We start from the raw sequence: 23,036 nt of genomic DNA, 5'->3' as shown, positions 1-23,036 counted from the left end.
AATAGCACAAAATGCATATATTATATCTCCAGATTTATTTACTCATATTCAAGAATTCATCTATGGTATAGGAGGAGTTGTCAAGGAGGTATGATTTCAATTTGTATCTTTATAGCAGCATATTTTATTTACACAATCAAATGCTTTGGATAAGTCACAGAATGTTTTTACCGTTGACGTTTTACTATTTAAAGACTCTATTATGTGGACAGTGAAATTGTATATAGCTGTCTCAGTGGAACAGCATTTCCGAAATCCGAACTGTGATTTACTAAGTATCCCATTACTGTTGAGATGGCTAACCACTCTTGAGTACATTCCTTTCTCAAAGATTTTTGAAAATGCCGTAAGCAAGGATACTGGCTAGTAAGTAGTGACATCTGTGGTTTCCCGCTTTTTGTAGAGAGGTCTGACAATGGCATATTTTAACCTGTCTGGGAAAATACCCTGAGTCAGTGATGCATTGCATATTTGAGTCAAAACATCAGCTGTAATTGCTCCACATTGTTTTAATAACTTGTTAGAGATGTCATCTACTCCAACAGAATATTTATTTTTCAAAGATTTAATAATTTTCCTTATTTCACAAGAGGTTGTTAGATGAAACTTAATCTGACTAAAATTTTTCAAAACTGACTCTTCCATGTACTACCTGGATTTTTCTTTTGAACTATTCTCACCAATTTTTTCTCCTACACTTAATAAGTGATTGTTAAGTACATTGGCTACATGTGTACTGTTGGTTAAGATGGTCTCATTCTCTTTAACAGTAATACTACCTACCCCAGTGGTTACTTTTCCTGTCTCCCTTCTTACAACATTCCATATTGATTTGATTTTATTGTTGGAGTTGTTAATTTCTTCTCTAACTTACATCTTTCTTGATTTCCTTATAACTTTTCTCAGTATGTTACAATAATTTTTATAGTGTAAAACTACTTCTGGATCTTTACTAGTTCTTGCTGTCTCATACAGCTTTCTTTTTGAAGACACTTTAATACCTGTAGTAATCCAAGGTTTCTTTGAAAAGTTCGTGGTGTTTCATTTTGTAATTTTCTTTGGAAAACAATGTTCAAAAAGGGATATAAATTTATGAAGAAATGTGCTGCATTTATCATTAGCATTTGACTCATTATATACATCTTCCAAGTTTACATTTTCTCTGAAGTGATCTATAGATACCGGGTTGAGCACCCTCACATTAAGTAAAATGGTTTCCGAAGTGTACACCCTGTTAAGTTTAGTAAGTTAATCAGTTGTGCATCATGGTCAGATAATCCATTTACCACAGGGAAAGCATGTGTTTGTTCTACATCCTCTTGCTGTACAGATACATTATCTATTAGAGTAGCCGCCCGGTGTGGCCGAGTGGTTCTAGGTGCTACAATCTGGAACCACGCAACCTCTACGGTCGCAGGTTCGAATCCTGCCTCGGGCATGGATGTGTGTGATGTCCTTAGGTTAGTTCGGTTTAAGTAGTTCTAAGTTCTAGGGGACTGATGACCTGAGAAGTTAAGTCCCATAGTGCTCAGAGCCATTTGAACTATCTATTAGAGTACTACTATCCTGAGCTATACATGTAGGGAAATTGATCACGTGTAGGGAAATTGAGGCTCAACTGCCAATGTCTGTACAAAGTGTTGGTCTGTTGCATTTCTTTCATCATTATGCTACAGTTTTGTAGCATTGATATGTTTCCATATACAGCAGCATCAGTAGCAAACATCTTGATAGTGCTTTTGTCATTGTCTACCAGGCTTTACAGGATGGTCAGAAATGGTCTCAGAAACTTGTAAGGGTGCTGCAGGGTAGGTTGTGTGAGAAATAATTGTTAGAAAAAATTCAATACATTGCACCATTTTCAAGTTAATTAGCATTGAAGTTAGCCAATTCGGCCATTGCACATGCAAATTTAAGTGGCTCACCAAATACAATTAATGTCAGTCGTTCTCATAGCGTAGATGACAGCACACAATACTGCTCAGGCTTAGGCTCAAGTTTGATCCTCGCTGTTGTCCCATGTCCAGATTTTTTAATTGCTCTCTTCTTCAGTTTTAGGAAACCAAACGAAGAACGCACTTGGCAACAGCATCTCTGGTGGGGGAGTTAAATTTGCACATGCAGTGGCCTGTTTGGCTAACTTCAATGCTAATTAACTCAGAAATGCCACAACATGTCAAATTTTTTCCTAAACAGTTATTTCTCAGCACAAGCTATCCTGTGGCGGTGGCGATGACGACAACAACACAAAACTGTACTGAATAGCTCCTAGGATTGACGGAACACAGTGAATCAACCTGAGTGCAGCAGTCTCATGGATGAATAGAATGAATTGAGTTTAATAATATCTCTGTTTACAGGAAGCATTTCCAAATGGATCATAAAACAGTGTTTGAGGGCAGTGTGGAGGGTAAAAATCATAGGGGGAGACCAAGAGATAGCAAGCAGATTCAGAAGGATGTAGGTTGCAATAGTTACTTGGTGATGAAGAAGCAGCTTGCACAGGATAGAGTAGCATGGAGAGCTGCATCAAAACAGTCTCTGGACTGAAGCTACCACCACAACAACAACAACATAAAACATATTTATTTTCCTGCAACAAGTTGTCAGCAATGCAGTCCCATAGTTAGGCATGTCTGGCCCGACAAACCTTTTTGGAAACAGGTTTGACATGCGCCTTTCCCAAACCACTTCAAATGCTTTATTGCTCAAGCAACTTTCAGCAAACTGTTGCTACAGTGGCCAACACAGAAGTGTGCAAGTGTTCCATCAAATCCAGTGGTCTTTAGTCTATTGAAAAATTGTAGTTGATTTTCCAGTTTAGTCACTCCTCTCTGTCATTTCGACATTTGTGTGGTTGCTGGATAGAGAAACAACAATAAGACTTTCCAAATGGAAACAATTTTAAAGACCAAATTCAGTATTTTGCCTTCCTTTGTCCTCTGTTTCACTACTGTCATGATCACTGAGACATTGTATAGATGTCTGTGATCTATTTATTAATTGTAAGACTTTGACTTTATATCTGTGATGAAGTTGTTATTGGTTTTGTAGCAACGGTGTGACATGGGTGTTGAACCGTGGCAGATATTTCCACCCCTCACAACTATGCTGTAATTATGTCTTAAGGTGTCTTTTACAATGTTTCTGAATTGGATGTTGAATGTTTCTTGTCCCACTTGCTAACCAGACATTTTTCTTACATTTCTTAGCTATTCTATTGACACTATAGCAGCCTTATGGTTACAGGTTCTCTCCTTTGTGTTAACTAATCAAAAAGTTTGTCTGTCAGTATGGTATTTAAGATGTTATCCTCATAGGTTGGCTATATAACTAACTGTTAAAGTTAATTTTCAGAAAATAAATATATAATAATCTCACGTGAATTCCTGTTCTTGGCACTTGTTCTGATCACATGAGTCTCCTAATTTATAGCTGACTACTTTAATTCTATTCATATTATGATACCATGATCAGGACATTCATGTGCATATTTTCTCTGAAGTATTCCATCACTACAGCTCCTCTAGGCTGGTGTTTAAAAACACTCACTGACTTTGTTTAACCCACTTTCACTTCGTTTATTTTGCATTTGGATTAGTAATAACTTCAGTAATATTATTAAGTTCTTTGGTAGCAGTAAAATTTTCCACTATGACAACCAGCCCATAACTGTGACATGTATTCCAACTGAAATTTAAGATTTCACTGCTATTCATGTTTGGTTTCGGCCTGCTTTTGGTTCCTAGTACAATGTGGTCATTATTGCTATTAGTAAGTAAAACTATCTCAAAAGGCTGACTTGGCAAGAATGATGAATGTAATACAGAGTGTTTATAAATGAATATTAGGGTTTTAACACTTTATAATATTTATTATATTAAACTTACAGTTATAAATGATGTGTCAAATGAAAGAGCAACTCAAACAGTTTTACCAAGAACCTTACAAATGTTCAATGTGAGCACCATTTGTCACACGGCACACATAAAGTCTATAGCCTAGTTCTTCCCAAACATTGATAACTGTGTCTTCAGTGATTGTAGCAACAGCAGCTTCAATCCGGTTTCTTAATTCAGTGAGGTCTGCTGGTAGCGGAGGTACGTACACACGATCCTTGATGAAGCCCCACAGGAAAAAATCGCATGCTGTTAGGTTGGGCGAACGTAGAGGCCATGCAAAACAAGCCCTATCATTGGGCCCCTTACGGCCTATCCAGCGCTTGGGTACAGTGAAGTTCAACCAATCGCGTACTTCACAATGTCAGTGAGGTTCTTGGTAAAACTGTTTGAGCTGCTCTTTCATTTGACATATCATTTATAACAATAAGTTTAATGTAATAAATATTATAAAGCGTTAAAACCCCGATATTCATTTATAAACACCCAGTCCATATCTATATTCATAATAATTTTCTTTGATTATATCTACCACAAAAAATTATAAGGAGAAATACTTTTATCAGAATGCATAATTACATAACTGAATAAGAGTGAAATTATGTTCTGAAGAACAGTCGAATTCCTGTCGCAAAATTTTACTACTGATAGTTGTAAGTTAATTACCTCTTCCTAAGCTCTTGTACATAACTTATTTTGAAATTATGTGGAACAATGTGTGTACTTGTGTTGCCAAAGATGTAGGCATTAGCAATCTTGCTGTCGCTACAGGGACAGTGTTCACCAAAGACAACAAAAAGATTTTCCAGGAAGTTAGGAGAGTATTTTTGTGCAGTAGTGTTGCTAGCCACTAACTAACTTAATAGATAATCTATGGACATTTAGTTGTAGTCCAACAAATGCAGAACTGCTATGGTTAATGCTTGAACACATCATACTGTTTTTTTCAGATAACTACACATGAAATAACATAGTAATGCAGCAGCTATTCAAAATAGTTTAATGATGCCATTTGGAAAATATTTCAAAAGTAGAGATTTTTACATTCTTGCTACAAAAAGAGACGGTAGTGGGATTGATAGACAAAAACTTAATGTCAACTTGTGCAGCCGGAAAGGGTGCTTTGCTTAAAACCTTCAATAATTTTCGCAATTAGGTCCTGTTAAAAGATATATTAGGAAATCATAGGATGCTTTGGACAATGAATGAATTGAAATTTTCAGTCTGGTATTTTGTGGATTAGTCTGATATTGAAACTGAGGACAAAAACTTGAAATACTGCATTTAGAAACGCATTCATGCTGGGGATGCTGCTGTTCCAGTGTGTGGCACCACACACACTCACAAATGATAGACAGTGAAATGAGCATACAGGCTACTAAGGGTGGATACGCCCTGTGACAATTGGGAAATCCAGAATTTTTCATTGTTTTAGTTTTAAGTCAAATTTCCGTAATTTTGAGTGGTAAGAACTGATACTCTAACAAATAATTTGACTGCTGCAGAATAATACCGAAACAATAAAACATAAATGAGAGAATGGCACCAAATAAAACTTTAGTTGTAAGTAAAATGTGCTGGTTACAACGGCAAAACACTGTGCACATGTAGGCATGTGCAGACAGCAAAATGGGTCAAAGGCTTTAGGATGAAGACTATGCAATACATTGTAGAAACAAACTGCATTCAATGAGTGTGATGTCACAACTGTTTGTTTCTAATAGGTCATGGGAAAATATTGTGAATGATGGTATGAGAAGTGTTACTTCCAAAGTAAATTTTCATTTATGCAAGATGAAATATGTTACATGTGAGAATGTGTGATGATTTTCTTCTCTTTCCTTCTCATCCCATATGGTAAGTCTTCCCTGACCTGTGGTTCTGGGTGACTTTCTTGATATCTACCCATTTCCCTAGACCTCTCCAGTCCTTTTCCTTCACCCTTCTTCTGTCCCTTTCAACCCTTCTACCTGAAGAAGGAGCCACTGTCTCCAAAAACTTACCAATTACAACTGTCTTTTACGTATATGTTCAGCCGCCACTTGGTGAGTAGATTTTTTATCTATCCGATCTTCAAGGTAGTTATGTAATTGTGTTGTTGGCTTGGAGTGCTGGGAAGCTCTACACCAGTGTATAAAACCTTTGCTATTCGAAGGACTATTTGATTTACAGCTCAGAGAGAAATTATATTATCAATTAACACGGAAAAAAATGTACTTTCACCACGAGTAGAGTGCATTTTCACCTAGGAAAAACTGTATTTTTAACTGGGAAAAATCCAGGATGCCCCCCCCCCTCCCCCCTCCTTCTTGTCTGCGTATACACCCTGTACTAAAACTACTCGTAATGAATGAGGCTTTAGCCCTTCACAGAATTCCTGTTATAATGAACATTAATTAAGCTGCAGAATTAGTCACTTCACATGTTCACATACATTGCAAATCTCTAACGAAGCAAAAGGTCTTACACAAGAGCATAGCAATTCCTGTTTACAGATAGGATCAAAGACGAGATTCATTAAATCACAGGACTTTAACTTAATGTCATTCTATTGAAAGTCCCTAGAGCATATTTAATCTTGAACATTATGATACTGTCTGAGGAAAAGAAGTTCTTCATAAAGGAAGAGCATCTGTTCAGAAAAAAACCATCAATTTGAAACAATAGTTTTCTTTATTCACATAGGATAATGCTGCCTAAGAAGCAGTTATGAGAGCAGGGTCGTCAACGAGAAGTAACTCTTCACCCTGAAAGCATGTTTACGAAGATCACAGATGAGTTCAGATTGAGTTGAACTGCATGTCTCAGTGGAGAGTGCTTATATAATCAGGGTTGCCACATGTTCTGAAAATGAGGGAATATCAGGGCATTTCAAACACATTGGGGAAATTTGAAAAAACACTGGAAAAATCTTGTTTTTGTATCAGTAGATGAAATGGTTTCTGTACTGAGGTGTCGTGCGTCATCGGTAGCTGGGTGCAGCTGAGTACGTGCGCTGCTTCTCTACTCCCCTGTTTACTACTGCTTTTCCCCTTCCCAGCACTCCCCTTAGTTTGCAGTCAGTGCTGCCACCGCTAGCCTAGCAGCTGCCGACGAGAGGCAAGGAGGCGTGAGGAGCGGTTTGTTTGGATCACATTTCAGTGGTTGTTGACACAGCGGCTGAAGGCAACGGTCAGATGTGCACGAGCTATGTCTGAGTGATTGTGTGAATGTGTGTGCGCTCTCGTTTTCTGCCGAGGGCTGTGGCCGAAAATTTTGTTGTGAGAGTGTGATCGTCTTCTCTACATGCCTGTCTGCAGCTGAGCCATCATCTTTATGGTGAGTTGCTACCTATCCTCATTAATATTGATTTTCAGAATATTTGTGCAAGTTATCTGTTGCGTGGATTGATCACCATGGTCTCATTTCATCAACATGGTGTCTGTGACAAGTGAATGGCTGGTCACATGAGTGGATTTCTGTGAAGGGCCAAATCCGCAGGTGATTTCGCAGGTATCTCTAACGAATCGGGCTCGCCAATCTGAAGCCCTTCGGTTCCCACCTGCCCGTCGGATCTAGTCTTACCGATCTGCCCACAGACCAGGTCTGTCTGTGTGTGGTGTAATGCAGCGGATTTTCATGGTTTATCCATCGACCCAGGACTGTGGTATTCCTTGGCAGGCCAGAGGCCATGGGCGATAGATTTCAGTAATTAAGACTCTCTCACTACGAGCATGTTGTACAGTGCGGCATTTTATAGACATTATGTTTGTTCTAGTACTTTTTGGTACTTTAAAAGTAGTTTATATGTTAGAAAGTATGGACGATAAGAAGAAGAAAATTGTCAGTAGCTGGCAGTTTGTACACTGTGCACTCATATATTTCTCGGAAGAAAAATCATGCAGTACCTGTAAAGTAATAGATATAACACAGTGGGTAATAATCAGCAATAACAAACATAGTAGAACCAACATTTTATTGGCAGTCACCTACAGTGTTGGTTTACACAATTCTTCCCCACCTTATGCACTGCTTTCAAGAGACCTACTTTTTTCTGAGGTTATTTCTGAAATCAGTGAAGGTATTTTAAATCCTTCTTGCAACTCCAAGTAAGTGCATATCTTTGTCCCCAAATGCGTTTTTTTTTTTTACAAAATAACATCAGTGGTCTTAATGAAGCACATATACCATTTTGCTTGCTTTTTGCATCTAAAAACAGTTCATTACAAAAGATGTTGATGTTACTACTTTAGATTTTTGCTCACATCAGAAAACGCAATCTGCTTGAAAGTTTTTTTAGGTATTTCCTCATTGCACTATTGTTTCTTGTTCCATAGCTGGTGGAAAGACAGATTGTCAACCTACTTATCCTTGAAATCTCAAAATTTACCAGGGAAAAATGATAAAACCTGTCTGGGAATCAGGGAAATATCAGTGAATATCCCTTAAGAAATTATTCAGGTAGTGAAGAGAGACGAAAATTTAATAGTCAGTGAAGGAAACGTAGTAGGTGAATATGGATTGGGGCTAAGAAATGAAAGAGAAAGCCGCCTGGTAGAATTTTGAACAGAGCATAACTTAATCATAGCTAACACTTGGTTCAAGAATCATGAAAGAAGGTTGCATACATGGAAGAACCTTGGAGATACTAGAAGGTTTCAGATAGATTATATAATGGTAAGACAGAGATTTAGGAACCAGATTTTAAATTGTAAGACATTTCCAGGGGCAGATGTGGTCTCTGACCACAATCTATCGGTTATGAACTGTAGATTAAAACTGAAGAAACTGCAAAAAGATGGGAATTTAAGGAGATGGGACCTGGACAAACTGAAAGAACCAGAGGTTTTACAGAGTTTCAGGGAAAGCATAAGGGAACAATTGACAGGAATGGGGGAAAGAAATACAGTAGAAGAAGAATGGGTAGCTTTGAGGAATGAAATAGTAAAGGCAGCAGAGGATCAAGTAGGTGAAAAGATGAGGGCTAGTAGAAATCCTTGGGTAACAGAAGAAATACTGAATTCAATTGATGAAAGGAGAAAATACAAAAATGCAGTAAGTGAAGCAGGCAAAAAGGAATACAAACGTCTCAAAAATGAGATCGACAGGAAGTGCAAAATGGCTAAGCAGGGATGGCTAGAGGACAAATGTAAGGATGTAGAGGCTTATCTTACTAGGGGTAAGATAGATACTGCCTAAAGGAAAATTAAAGAGACCTTTGGAGAAAAGAGAACCACTTGCATGAATATCAAGAGCTCAGATGGAAACCCAGTTCTAAGCAAAGAAGGGAAAGCAGAAAGGTGGAAGGAGTATATAGAGGGCCTATACAGAGGCGATGTTCTTGAGGACAATATTATGGAAATGGAAGAGAAGGTAGATGAATATGAAATGGGAGATATGATACTGCGTGAAGAGTTTGACAGAGCACTGAAAGATCTAAGTCGAAACAAGGCCCCGGGAGTAGACGACATTCCATTAGAACTACTTACAGTCTTGGGAGAGCTTGTCCTGACAAAACTCTACCATCTGGTGAGCAAGATGTATGAGACATCCCAAGGAAAGCAGGTGTTGACAGATGTGAAAATTACCGAACTGTCAGTTTAATAAGTCACAGGTGCAAAATACTAACGCGAATTTTTTACAGACAAATGGAAAAACTGGTCGAAGCCGACCTCGGGGAAGATCAGTTTGGATTTCATAGAAATGTTGGAACACGTAAGCCAATACTGACCCTACGACTTATCTTAGAAGATAGATTAAGGAAAGGCAAACCTACGTTTCTAGCATTTGTAAACTCAGAGAAAACTTTTGATAATGTTGACTGGAATACTCTCTTTCAAATTCTGAAGGTGGCAGGTGTAAAATACAGGGAACGAAAGACTATTTACAGTTTGTACACAAAGCAGATGGCTGTTATGAGTGTCAAGGGGCACAAAAGGGAAGCCGTGATTGAGAAGGGAGTGATACAGGGTTGTATCCTATTCCCGATGCTATTCAATCTGTATATTGAGCAGTAAAGGAAACAAAAGAAATGTCGGAGTAGGTATTAAAATCCATGGAGAAGAAATAAAAACTTTGAGGTTCACCGATGACATTGTAATTCTGTCAGAGACAGCAAAGGACTTGGAAGAGCAGTTGAATGGAATGGACAATGTCTTGAAAGGAGGATATAAGATGAACATCAACAAAAGCAAAACGAGGATAATGGAATGTAGTCGAATTAAGTCGGGTGATGTTGAGGGTATTAGATTAGGAAATGAGACACTTAGAGTAGTAAAGGAGTTTTGCTATTTGGGGAGCAAAATAACTGATGATGGTCGAAGTAGAGAGGATATAAAATGTAGACTGGCAATGGCAAGGAAAGCGTTTCTGAAGAAGAGAAATTTGTTAACATCAAGTATAGATTTAAGTGTCAGGAAATCATTTCTGAAAGTATTTGTATGGAGTGTAGCCAAGTATGGAAGTGAAACATGGACGATAAATAGTTTGGACAAGAAGAGAATAGAAGCTTTTGAAACGTGGTGCTACAGAAGAATGCTGAAGATTAGATGGGTAGATCACATAATTAATGATGAGGTATTGAACAGAATTGGGAAGAAGAGGAGTGTGTGGCACAACTTGACTAGAAGAAGGGATTGGTTGGTAGGACATGTTCTGAGGCATCAAGGGATCACCAATTTAGTACTGGAGGGCAGCGTGGAGGGTAAAAGTCGTAGAGGGAGACGAAGAGATGAATACACTAAGCAGATTCAGGAGGATGTAGGCTGCAGTAGGTACTGGGAGATGAAGAAGCTTGCACAGGACTAAGTAGCATGGAGAGCTGCATCAAACCAGTCTCAGGACTGAAGACCACAACAACATCACTTGGGGAAACTTAGGGCAACCCTGATAATGTTCCAGTAAATTCCATTGTTCCAAAAAAATAAGCAAGTCCTAGAACCATTGTTTTGGAATAGACTCTAGCTTACTGATTTTGGACCTAATTGATACTCTTTTGTATGACAGTACTATTGGATCATTGCATTTGTCCTTATTGTCACATCCTCATGGTCACTACATTCGGATCGAGTTCCATTCGAGGTCTCAATATCGTTGGGCAGATCTTCACATTCCATTTATCAGAAGCCCCTATCATCGACCTATGCCTCATGACCATGATAAGGCCTCACGCAAACTAAATGGACAGTGTCTGTGCACTTTGGTCTCCTCAGTGTAAAATCGCCATCCTTGACTTTATAGTCTACTTAGGATTCAGTGCAGGCCAATGTAAAGCTTTAATAATTTTTCTGTAATTCTACATTGTTCATAGGTGTGAAAATCCATTTTAAGCCACTTGTGTTGTAGTTTATAGGTTGGTGTTTGCTATATAACATTTACAGTTCTTATATTGGGTGTGCAAGGCCGACAGGCATGCTAAATGTCAATCTCCTTGAGTTCAGGTAATGAGGTGTTCAATAAAAACTTTCGTTATCAGGTTGAGATGGAAACGAAGTATCCATTCTTATTTCAGCTTGTCGTGCATGTATCAAGAAAAATGGCATGAAATGTGTAGTGCATCCCCGTCTGTCAGTACATGTCTACGTACATTGAGAGCTTATCTGCTGACATCATATTAAAACATTTGGTGAAGTCATTAGTTTGTGAAACCGTCTTCAGTGAAACACTTTTCCGTCATTGGAGACCATTACAGAAGATGCTGATGTAATTCAAAATTATGTCTTTTACAAGAAACTTGCAGGTTCCTGGAGCTGCAGCAGGTGATAGTCTTGCTTGACATTTTAGTGGGTGTTAGTTGGATTTCACTATTATGTACTTATTCCCTTTTGTCCATGCAATATCCCTTTTGGAAAGGTCAATTTCAATCCAGTGAAAAGGAGCAATCGCTGAAACAGTTGGTCAGAAATCCTAGGGGTAACTGAGGCACAATAGCTCTGTTGTTGGTATTAACCTACAGTGGCTAATACAATGTCTTATAGACTGGCAGACACACAGCCAGTGGCATCTGCTTCAGATTTGTTCAAAGTCTGCCCAAATGTTGAATGACCTGATGTCATTGTGCAGTGAAAATACTTCCGTGTGGCTAGCTGTAAAAGGTCTAAGATGGCGAGCAACACTGCCCATCCATTGTTTCATGATTCCTTTTATACAGTATTTCACTTATATATCTGGATTCTCTTTTGATAACTTCTTACTTCTGTAAAAGTATGTCCATACAATGCCTCTTTCCTCATTCACAGTCATAGACACATGGGAACAAAGTGCACGCGCAAAAATGAGTAAAAAGAACACGTGTATGCATGCATGCGTGTTTTCCTATCCACACATTGCCTCATTGTGCAAGCAGTCTGCTATACATCCATTTCTTTCCTCAGCAAGAAAACAATAAGGCTTTGGCTTACACAGTACCTAAATAACAGAGGTACAAGAAATGCAAAGTGAGAGCAAGGTTGTTTTGTTTTTTGCAAATTTCAAGTGACAGACAGATTTCAGATTTTCTGCTTGAGAAACTAGAGTGACAAGGCTGGCACTAACATTTTGTTAGCTGGCAATCATCATCATTTGTACTAGTTGAGTTGTTTATTTCGCTAAAAAATATGTAATTGAGACCGTTAGTCTTAATGTGAAAGTTAATTGACATTCATTATGTCATTAATTTTATAAACAGTTGTTTAGAATTGATGTCCTCAGACTCAACAAATTCAGAAATTCCATAGACCCTAAATCCACTAGAAGGGGTTGTTTTTCCCATTTTGTATTTTTGGTGTCATCATTGTACTTCATTCAGCTCCACTCCTTCTTTTCTTTTGATCAGAGTAGAATAGAAGTAGAAGTTTATTGTATCATAACATACAATTTTGAGTCATTGATTAAATGTACAGGAGACTCATCAAAACACAAAAACTGGTTTAAATTTTTCTTATAATATCATTAATATGATATACTGTACTGGATAATTAATTAATTAAGCAATTAATAATTTTTCTTTGAAAGTAACAAGCTACTAAAGATTAACAGTCCTATGTAGTTTCTCTCTCTCCTACTCAAATTTTCGGGTTGTCATTCATGAATTCTTCTACTGAATAATAACATTTCTGCACTGATTTGATTTCTCATATAAGGTTTTTTCAGTGCTTCTAAATTTATACTGAGCAGTTCTCTTCCTTTCACTTTGTTACATACCCATATACTGTGGAGTTTGAGTGTAAAATTTTAAATGGTGGGTGGGCAGCATAAATTTTATTTATTTCTGTTGTAATCATGTTGAAAATGATTTGCCACATATAAATCATGTTTACTATGAATAAAGAAAATCAGCTCATAGATGTGTAGTGAGGGAACACTTGATATACTTAGATCTCTTAGGAGTGGGTGACATGATTTCTTTCACCCTACATTGTGCAAATTTCTAACGATGGTTTTCTGGAGTTTTAATATGCGACACATATGGTTTGAGTTACCCCAAAAATGTAATTCCATATCTTATTACTGACTTGAAGTAGATGTGATATACTACTATTCGTATGTCCATATTGCTATCATTGTGTAATATCCTAATTGCAAATGCTAGGCTATTTAACTTATTTGCATAGTACTGTATATGTGAGCCCCATGATAGATTTTTATCCAGTTGCATTCCTAGGAATTTCACACAGCTTTCTGCAAATCCTAGTTTTCGTGACTGATCTAAATATCATTTAATTTTGCTTGTTTTGCTTTCAACTGTATTAACTGAGTCTTTTTCATGTTTAATTTTAACCCATTTAAATCCAGCTAGGTATCTAATTTTTCTAAAGTTTTAAATACAGTTTGGTGAATTTGATCAGTATTGTTACTTCCAATAATTACAGATGTTATCTACAAATAAAACTAAGTCACTTTCAGTACTAAAGTACATTTACATAAAACAGAAACAGAATGGGACCTGAAACAGGACCTTTGGGTACTCATTGTGAAATGGTTTTACGTTTTGAAGTATAAGTTCCTCTCTATGATATAACCACTCTGTCTTCAGTCGGTTAGGTAGGACTTAAACCACATTGCCCACAGTTCCTACTTTCCCAGTTCACAGAGTAGCAAAGAGTGGTTCACACTACCAGAGGCCTTTGATAGGCCACAATAAATTCCTGTGGTATGCAGTGAGTTGTCAGGAGAGGAATTAATTTTATCTACTGAATGGTTTATAGCAGATACCATGGTTTTGCCTTTTTGAAATCGATACTGATTTTTTGAGGTTATTTTAAATTTTTGTATGAAATTTTGAATTTGTATGGTGACTACCTTTTCAAATATTTTTGATAGTGATATAAGATGAGAGATTGGCCAATAGTTCCCCATAAGTTCTTTTGTGCCATTTTTGAACAGTGGCTTAAACTGTGTGCCTATGTGTGTCTGGAAAATAACCTTCTGGAAGGGACTGGTTAACTTTTGTAGGAAGTGACTGTGCGGTTATTTTAGATACTGTTTTTAACACTATTGTTGGTATCCCATCCCATACTGCTGATGATTTACTTTGTAATGATAGTATCACATTTTCTATCTTTTACAGTAGTTTTGCTAAATGTACTGAAATTCACCTTCAAATTGCCCAGTGTTAAAGAAACTTACAGTATCTTGGTATGTTTCTACATTGATGTTTGATTTGTTTGCATTTATAAAGAATTGATGAAATAATTCAGAAATTTGAGCGGTATTTACAGTAGTTTTGTCCTCTATCTTGATTTCTGAAATATCATGGCCCCTAGCTATGGCACCTGTTTCAGCTTTGATCACTGGTCGTAATGCATTTGATTTGTTTTCACTATCCAAAATCTATTATTTGCCAGTTCTCTTGCAGCCTTTACAACTTTTTAAAAATATTTTTGTAATTTTTTTACGTAGGTAACAAAATCAGGACTTGTGTAGCTATCTTTTTCTTGCACTAGATGTTTTTGTTCCTATGTTATACACTCCTGGAAATGGAAAAAAGAACACATTGACACCGGTGTGTCAGACCCACCATACTTGCTCCGGACATTGCGAGAGGGCTGTACAAGCAATGATCACACGCACGGCACAGCGGACACACCAGGAACCGCGGTGTTGGCCGTCGAATGGCGCTAGCTGCGCAGCATTTGTGCACCGCGGCCGTCAGTGTCAGCCAGTTTGCCGTGGCATACGGAGCTCCATCGCAGTCTTTAACACTGGTAGCATGCCGCGACAGCGTGGACGTGAACCGTATGTGCAGTTGACGGACTTTGAGCGAGGGCGTATAGTGGGCATGCGGGAGGCCGGGTGGACGTACCGCCGAATTGCTCAACACGTGGGGCGTGAGGTCTCCACAGTACATCGATGTTGTCGCCAGTGGTCGGCGGAAGGTGCACGTGCCCGTCGACCTGGGACCGGACCGCAGCGACGCACGGATGCACGCCAAGACCGTAGGATCCTACGCAGTGCCGTAGGGGACCGCACCGCCACTTCCCAGCAAATTAGGGACACTGTTGCTCCTGGGGTATCGGCGAGGACCATTCGCAACCGTCTCCATGAAGCTGGGCTACGGTCCCGCACACCGTTAGGCCGTCTTCCGCTCACGCCCCAACATCGTGCAGCCCGCCTCCAGTGGTGTCGCGACAGGCGTGAATGGAGGGACGAATGGAGACGTGTCGTCTTCAGCGATGAGAGTCGCTTCTGCCTTGGTGCCAATGATGGTCGTATGCATGTTTGGCGCCGTGCAGGTGAGCGCCACAATCAGGACTGCATACGACCGAGGCACACAGGGCCAACACCCGGCATCATGGTGTGGGGAGCGATCTCCTACACTGGCCGTACACCACTGGTGATCGTCGAGGGGACACTGAATAGTGCACGGTACATCCAAACCGTCATCGAACCCATCGTTCTACCATTCCTAGACCGGCAAGGGAACTTGCTGTTCCAACAGGACAATGCACGTCCGCATGTATCCCGTGCCACTCAACGTGCTCTAGAAGGTGTAAGTCAACTACCCTGGCCAGCAAGATCTCCGGATCTGTCCCCCATTGAGCATGTTTGGGACTGGATGAAGCGTCGTCTCACGCAGTCTGCATGTCCAGCACGAACGCTGGTCCAACTGAGGCGCCAGGTGGAAATGGCATGGCAAGCCGTTCCACAGGACTACATCCAGCATCTCTACGATCATCTCCATGGGAGAATAGCAGCCTGCATTGCTGCGAAAGGTGTATTCCATGGGAGAATAGCAGCCTGCATTGCTGCGAAAGGTGGATATACACTGTACTAGTGCCGACATTGTGCATGCTCTGTTGCCTGTGTCTATGTGCCTGTGGTTCTGTCAGTGTGATCATGTGATGTATCTGACCCCAGGAATGTGTCAATAAAGTTTCCCCTTCCTGGGACAATGAATTCACGGTGTTCTTATTTCAATTTCCAGGAGTGTAGATCCCTATGTAGCTATCTTTTTCTTGCAGTAGAGATTTTTGTTCCTTCAGTAATCCACTAATCCACTAGTTTATTTCCTACATTTTTACTATGCACAGTAAGGGGGAAAGTTTAATTAAAAATGTGTTGGAAGTTTTCAAAGAATGAAGCAAAATTTTCAAAACATGAAATACTATGATCTACAGCACACTCCACCTTATTTAATCTTTGATGGAATAAGTTTATATTTTCTGTGGTGAATTGGCGTTTGGTGTAGGTTCGTTGGAGCAGGTTTCTATTGTGTTTGGTGACTCTGTAAAGAGAGCACAATGGTCAAAAAGTCCTAAATCTAAACAAAACTTATTTGCCTCACTATAAATGTAATTGGTTAAAATATTATCTGTACATGTTGCTGACATTGTGTTTACTTGACTAAAATCAGTGGAATAAGTGCAAAACCCCGATACTTGAATCATATCAAGGAATTTTATTGAGTTGTTGGTTTCACTGGCTAAATCTATGTTGAAATCAGCAGTTATTAAGGTTCTTTGCTTGGATTTCGTTTTGACCTTTTTGCAGTAGGCACTGGAATTTCAACAAAAATTGTTTTCTTGTTTCTGCACATGGAGTTCTACACACATAAAATAACATTTTGCCATAACTCTAAGAAGCAGCTTTCAAATATGCATTCTGCATAAAGGGAATCAAAATTATCTTGCTTCATATTCCATTGATCTTTCCACAAGCATGCACAATTCTCCTTGAGTTAAATTACTCCTACAAAACCTGCTGGCAACATAAAAATGATAAGGTTATTTAAGATTTTGGTACTCTCCTTTGTAAGCTAGTGGTCATTCAAGCATATAGCCTCAGTATTTAGTATTTCTGACAACTTGATTTGCAAGTCATTAAGTTTTGTTTCTCTGCCATTTGTATAGTTTGAACGTGACCCATTTATGTTAAGGTGCATTAAGACCGTGTTGTTACTGTTTTGAATATTCTTAATGACGTCTGTTGGTGAAACACTGTGTATTTTCATTTCAACTTTATCAATTTTTACAACCCAAGATCACATAACTAATGAGGAGGTATTGAATAGAATTGGGGAGAAGAGGAGTTTGTGGCACAACGTGACTAGAAGAAGGGATCAGTTGGTAGGACATGTTCTGAGGCATCAAGGGATCACCAATTTAGTACTGGAGGGCAGCGTGGAGGGTAAAAATCGTAGAGGGAGACCAAGAGATGAATACACTAAGCAGATTCAGAAGGATGTAGGTTGCAGTAGGTACTGGGAGATGAAGCAGCTTGCACAGGATAGAGTAGTATGGAGAGCTACATCAAACCAGTCTCATGACTGAAGACCACAACAACAACAACATCTCTGCATATTAGTTTCTCTTACCAAGTATGATCTTACAAATACCACTATACATATTGTTGAATGTAGCCGAATCTCGCCTGTTTAGAAGCAGTCCATCTTGTCGTAGACACTTATCACTAATAAATTTATTTGAATCCACAAAAACTGCACCAAGTCTGTTGAATTGCTGTCTGATGCGATCATTTATTCTGTCTGTGTATTTATCACTTTCCAATTTTCTGTGCAGAGTACTACTTAAAATTAACTTTGATGCTGGGTATACATTTTTCACTGTCAGGATTAGATTTCATGCCTTGTTTACGATCTTTTCTCTGCTGCTGGTTTGCAGTGAGTTCGTCCCCACATGCATGAAAATACTGTTACAGTTTTCATTGCGATTTACCAGCAGAAGTGTGTTTTGTCTTGTTGTCCGTCTGTTCTTGAAATGATTATTTAATTGATGTGTGCTTATCTGTGGCCAGATGTACTGCAACAGTTTTAATTAGTGCATCACTAGTTATTAAGAAGTCATTTCCAGTGCTGTTTGTTACTTTCTTGATACTTTCTTCCTCTATTTTTAGTACATAACTATCCACTTATATTTATTTCTAGGTTTGACATATTTTATACCTCTTTCTCATAATTATCATCATGTTTTTTGGTTTGCATATCACTTTTAACACTTTCAATTTGACTATTTTTGTGGCCATTTTCCATCACTGTTTCACTGTTTTTGCAAATCCATAAACAGTTATTCATTTAATAGTTTCGCGTTACCTTGCTTCCAGATTACTATCTTTTCTGAGAGTCTCGATGTCACTATTCAGTAACTTGATAATTTCGTCTCTTGAATTTATTATATTCAGAAGATCTTCACATTCATCAGTAACACAGTTAAGACATGACCAACTAATATCAATATTTATGAACCTGAGATTCTCATTCACACACTTTTCATGTAACCAGAAGTTACATTTCACACAGAGGATGCCTTTTATCACACTTTTTTGCATTCTTTAAACGCTGAGTTGTTATGCGACTGCTTTTTAGCTGAGACTGAAGTTTTACTGCCCTGTTCTACCAGTGCCATTTTGAGTGATGCCTCATTCCTCATGTTGGGCTGTTAAATAACCATAAGAAGAATATTTGTACACAATTTTCTTATGCATTTTTCATAAATTTGAAAGCTCCTCCTCCTCTGTTTCCCTACTCTCAGACAGTAATGTGATTTGGAGACCTTTTATCTAATACTTGACTCTCAGGGCATCATATCTCATATTTTTATTGAAATAATATGTAGAAGCAGCGTACCACATGGCTTCTCTTCTCAGTAATCATCTCTAAAGTTCAGCTTGCTTTCTTGGGAGTCAGTAGACATTATTGCACAAAAATTACCCTCAGGCATAACCTCAAGACATGACACATCAACAAAACACACACGGGCGGCACGTGGTTATTGTTTGCTGAGCAGCACGAGAGAGGCCCACCTAACGTGAGGAGCAATGTGCTATTATTCATGTCCTCCAAATAAAAGAAATTACTCACACACAAATACACATGCCTGCATGCACTGTTGTATGAAAGTGCATATGCTAAGTTGAACAGAAAGAAGGCATCGTAAAAAATGGTTAGCTACAGCAATGGCTGGGATATCACCAGCAAATGTTCTTCCAGTGGATTCTGCAAAAGGCAGTCAACACTCTTGTGTTTGCATTTATTTCTGTGTAGTAGTGCAATGCTTTAGTGCCCATGCAGCCAGTTCTACTGATGGTTCCTTCAGGCTTGCCAGCCAGCATAAAGAAAAATGGTGAATACTAGCAACAGTGAACGATCTGCTGCATTAATAGTGTCTGATCGTACCGATAGCCCAGACAACTGCAAGGCACACTTTCTCATTTATAGAGTAATTCCTTTCGGACTTCGAGTGCATTCTGGAGGCATAAGCAATAAATCTTTCATTGCAGTCCTGAACTTGTACAAGAACTGTGCCTGTCACATAACAACTAGCATAGTGTGTAGATTTGTCTCGCTATTCTTGATAAAAAGTGATGAAGACGTTACAACCTACTTAAGGATACAAAAAGATCTTTCTTGCCCCCACTCCAAGAAAATTTGTCATCTCCCTGTGGCTGTGTTGTGGCTGTAGCTTGCAACCAAAACTTTGAATCATCTATAGTGTGAGTGCATTCTGAAGAAGCTGCTAATGTTTGACCTGTTTGCTAGGAAAATTTGCTCTAAGTTTTAACAATCCACATCACAAGTTTTAGATGTATATGACCACAGTGACTTACTTTAGGAGATTCAGCCAACAAGATTCTGGAACATCAAAGTGGTATTCAATATTAGTTTCTTAGGCATCATTGTATATAAGGAAGAGTGTTTGTTTGTTAATTTGTTTGTAATTCATACAAGTCTACAGTTTCATTCTGGTCTTGATGAAATTTTGCACACTTTACCTTCAAGACAACAGAAAGATCACTGTCTATGTAAGATTTTGTAATCTTCAAAGCTCTTGGCCGATTTACTTCAAATTTCTGCTTTCAGATGAAAAAATGAAGAAAATTAATAAAAAATCGAATGCTTGACAAAGGAAATATGTTGTGGTAAACTGATCATTATTCCAATATGAGATTAAATTACAACTACAATACCCATCTTGAAGATAGTGCCGTTAGATGTTACTAGATTACGGAATGAGCAAAAGCTCCAGAATTTGACAGAAACATGATGCGAACTCTTAATTTATTCATTAGTTGCCAGTGTTCCAAATCACATATAGCGTAGAAGGTATTTTAGGCTGTTTTTCACAGTTACTTTTATTATTAAAATCCATGGTGCCATACGTACACTAAGACAGTTGTGGATATAGTACCAACAATAGTCACTAGATCATGGGCCAATCAGAAGATTGCATAGAACCCAATATTTTACGAACTGTGGCATAAACTGTTTGAACATTTTGAGTTGCGCTCAAACACAGCCCTATTTGAAACAGTGAAAACTGAGTGGAAGCAATAAAAGACTAATCTCCAAAAACACAGTGACATACTTATAAATAAGAAATCAAAGAGTTATCTATGGTATAATTGTCATTACTAAACTTTTGGTTAGAAATTGGTGTATATTTGCAAATGTCAGACTGGAAACAGAACCCAATTTTTGTGAATGCTGCAGGTGAAGACGTGTTCATTTGTTGTGTTCTGTTGACACCCAGTGACTCAAATATGCCATTCAACTTAAAGCAGTTGCTGTTTCCCATGTGCCTGGCAATCGCTATGACTACCAACAAGGCACAGCGCCAATCACTTCGTGTGGCAGACAGTAAACATCCCAGGCACATGGGGGCATTGCCGCTAGTATACCTCTAAAAAAGAATACTGATACTGTTCAGTCCAAATCCAACAATGCCATTATGAGTGCTTTTAAAAAAACTCCAATGAAAGCAGAACTTAATTTCATGATTTCATCTGCAGAACTATTCAGTAAGTTCACGCAACCATTTCAAAGCCAAACACCTTTGATTCATAAGTTGCACACTGAAATATAAAACATACTTCAGATCTTTTTGGCTCACGTTATAAAGGTTTCTGCTTTGAAAAAAACTGAGATTATTTCTGATGTTCTTCATAATGAACTCTTTGCGTGAGATTATGTTCTTTATCTTGAGAAACTAGTCATTAGTGGGCAAATACCAAATATCTTAGTAAACTGGAAGAACTTGTCAAGTTGTGGTTTCTAAATAATGCTGAAACTCATTAGATTGCAGCATGGAAAGATGGGATGGAAAAGATGTGCTTATCAAGGGTGCCACTGAAAAGTTTTAGGTTTTTAAACTCCAATGAGAGAATAATGAGGAGAAATTGCAGTGACATGTTAAAGGTTGCAAAAATGACGCCATTCAGTGTCCAGGAAATTGCTTAGCAGATGCGTGGAAGGTTCTAGAGTTTGAAAAAGATTACCCAGCTTTAGATGCCAAAGGTGTTCGCAATTACTGACAGCAGCACATTTCAAAAATAGATTTGTCATCCATAGAGTTAAAATATCCGAAGGCTTCAAAACTTGTTAAGACTTCTCTTACACTATCTCGTGGAAATGTGGATATAGAGAGAAGGTATTCTGTTCGAAACCATACACTAGGAAAAGATAAGGCAGCGATGGCCACAAGATTTTTAAAGTGTGTTTTGACTGAGTGATAATTTGGGACAATACCCCCATTTTCTTCTTTTGCTGATTGATTCTCAACTCGTTATGTATGGACAGCAAGCAAATGCAAATTATAAGGCTTGTAAGGAAGAATGTGAAAGGAAAGAAAACCTAAATTAGAAGAAAAGCAAAATGAGGTACAAAACCAAAGGCATCTTGAAGAGGAGATTAAAAAATATTAATTATTTTCTCATGATGTTACTGCACTTTGAGGATCTTAGCCTCTTCAAGTTTTCTCCATTCTGCCTTCTCCAGTGCAGTTCTCCGCCATCCTCTGACTCTGAGAGATTAGATATGATCGTCCACATTGCCTGTCCACTGCTTTCTTGGTTTTCCTCTCTCTTATTCCTGTTGGCCTCCATTCAGAAACATGTTTTGTTCTTCTTCCAGTATCCACCCTAAAGGCATGTCCAAGCCAGACTATTCTATTTTTTATTGTTCTTACAATGTCAGCTCTTTGTAGGAGGTGTTCATTTTAAATCTCCAGAAACCATTGTTGCTCTGAACTGCCCCATAGATCATTCACAGAACCTTGCATTCAAATGTCCTGAGCTGCTGTTATCATTATTTGTTCATGTCTGTGTTTTGCGTAGGTTACAGCTGTCGATTTAATAACCTAGAGGTCAATAATTTCTTAAACATGTGGAAGTGTCTATTGCCATTTAGGACACAAAATCTTATTTCAGCTGACATAGAATTTTTCGTATTAATATTAGATCTCAGATATTCAAAGTTCTATGCATGATCAAAATCGAACAAGTTGTTATTTTCCTTCCTGATGAAATTCAGATGCTTAATCTTCATTTCATTAATAGTAGGGCCTCTGAAATACTGTGTCTTCTTTCAGCTTTCATATTGTTCTCTCTAGTAAAACACTTCTACTAATAATTGCTACATCTACATATGCAAATATCAGGCTTAACTTTGTGTTTATGTAACCATATATTTGAACCTTTCAAATGGCTGCTTAAGCTGTCAGATTAAACATGCATAACAGAAAGGGCATCCCCTTGTCTGACTCCTTTGCTAATGCTAAACCACTGACTCACACTGCAGCCTTCGAACCAGCCAGCGTTGCTTGAATAAGTGAAACATACCGTGCTGGTATACCAAGTGTTGGCAAATCATCTAGCATTTCTGCCTTATCATGACCATTGAAGGATGCTTGAAATTTACTTTAAGATTACGATGCCAAATTTTAAATT

The 23,036-nt window shown here is 38.3% G+C and overlaps 1 protein-coding gene across 1 annotated transcript in view; it reads left to right on the top strand.

Annotated features, from left to right (window-relative positions):
• The window catches only part of LOC126458587 (E3 ubiquitin-protein ligase SMURF2), a 174,825-nt gene that overhangs the window by 107,178 nt on the left and 44,611 nt on the right, over nucleotides 1-23,036 (top strand). The window lies entirely within an intron of this gene.

The sequence above is a fragment of the Schistocerca serialis genome, chromosome 2 (genome assembly GCF_023864345.2).
Source record: "Schistocerca serialis cubense isolate TAMUIC-IGC-003099 chromosome 2, iqSchSeri2.2, whole genome shotgun sequence".
In the NCBI taxonomy this organism is placed as follows: Eukaryota; Metazoa; Arthropoda; class Insecta; order Orthoptera; family Acrididae; genus Schistocerca; species Schistocerca serialis.
This window is presented reverse-complemented; position numbering and strand designations above follow the sequence as displayed.